The sequence below is a fragment of the Etheostoma cragini genome, chromosome 7 (genome assembly GCF_013103735.1).
Source record: "Etheostoma cragini isolate CJK2018 chromosome 7, CSU_Ecrag_1.0, whole genome shotgun sequence".
NCBI lineage: Eukaryota > Metazoa > Chordata > Actinopteri > Perciformes > Percidae > Etheostoma > Etheostoma cragini.
The window spans coordinates 22,526,002-22,527,903 of record NC_048413.1 but is presented as its reverse complement, the minus strand read 5'-3'; positions in this window follow the sequence as shown (position 1 = coordinate 22,527,903).

Below are 1,902 nucleotides of genomic sequence, written 5' to 3'. Positions count from 1 at the left end.
TATATATACATATATACATATATACACATATATACATATATACATATATATATACATATATACATATATATATACATATATACATATATACATATATATATATATACATATATATATATATATATACACACATATATACACACATATATATATACACACACACACATATATATATATATATATATACACACATATATATACACATATATATATACACACATATATATATACACACATATACATATATATATACACACACATATATATATATATAGCATGTCATAAAAAAAGTAAAAAAAAGTCATGGTATAATACGTCGAAAAAACGTAACGAAAAGATCTTGCAATAGTATATCGAAACTAAAAGTCATAGTACAGTATGTTGAAAAAAAGCCATAAAAAGGTCATTGTATGGTATTATGAAAAGTCATAAAAAGTCATGGTATAATAGGTTGTTATTAGTCATACAAGATTCGTAGTATTGTATGTCGAAAAAGTCAGATCTTCAAAAGCAAACCAAGAAGCTTATCTTACTGAGCCATTTGTGAAGATTATAATGAACTGGTTGGGCGTTGTATTAATCATTTATATTGCTGAAAAAGTCATAAAAAGTAACAATAGTGGACGTTGAAAAAATTTCACTGTGTGGTATGTCCAAAAAAACGTCATAAAAAGTAATTGTACAATACGTCATAAAAGATGTGAAAAAGTCATAGTATAGTATGTTGAAATGAAGTCATAATACACAACAAAATAATTGAAGCCAAAAAAAGTCACAGTTCAGGATGTCAAAAAAAGTTAAAGTGTATTTAGTCGAAAAAGGTTATGAAAAAGTCATAGTTTGATATGTTGAAAAAAATCGTAATAAAGTCTTAGTATAGTATGCCAAAACTAAAACTCATAGTATAGTATGTCAGAAAAAAGTCAAAGTATAGTATGTTGATAAAAGGTCGTGAAAGATTCATGGTGGTCAAAAAAAGTCTAAATAAGCTTATCTCACTTGTGAAGTTTATAATGCACTGGTTGGGAATTGTATATTATTGTTCACATTGCTGAAAACAAAAAAAAGTCCTAGTTTAGTATGTTGGAAAAATAAAAGCGTAGTAAGAAAAAGTTCACAAAAAGTGATGGTATGATATGTCGAAAAAGGAATGAAAAAGTCACAGTATAATATGGTATAATACAGTGTGTCAAAAAAGTAATGAAAAAGTCTCACCATAATATGTTGAAACTGAAGGTCATGGTGTAGCATGTTGAAAAAAAGTCATACCATAGTATGTTGAAAAAGATCATAAAAAGTCATGGTATAACACGTTGAAAATTTTTTATGAAAAAGTCTCACAATAGTTGAAACTAAAAGTCATAGTATAGTATGTCAAAAAAGTCATAAAAAATAATAATATTGAATGTTGAAAAAATTTCATAGTTTATGGTATGTCGAAAAAAGTCATGAAAATTCATGGTTTAATACATCAAAAAAAAATTATGAAAAGATCTTGAAATGGTATGTCAAAACTAAAAGTCATAGTAGACCATGTTGAAATAGTCATAGTGCAGTATGTTCAAAAAGTCATTGTATAGTATTTTGAAAGTCATAAAAAGCCATGAGATAATACATTGTTAACTAATCATGAAAAAGTCATAGTATTGTATGTTGAAAAAGTCAGCGTTGAACCCTCAACCTCCAATCTTCAAAAGCAAATCAAGGAGCTTATCTCACTGAGCCATTTGTGAAGCTTATAATGCACTGGTTGGGCGTTGTATTTTTCATTAATATTGCTGAACACAAAAGAAGTTGTAAAAAGTCAATGTTTAGCGTATTGGAAAAAGTCATAAAAAGTAATTGTTTGGTATTAAGAAAAAAGTCATAAAAAAGTCACGGTATAACATGTTGGAAAAAACT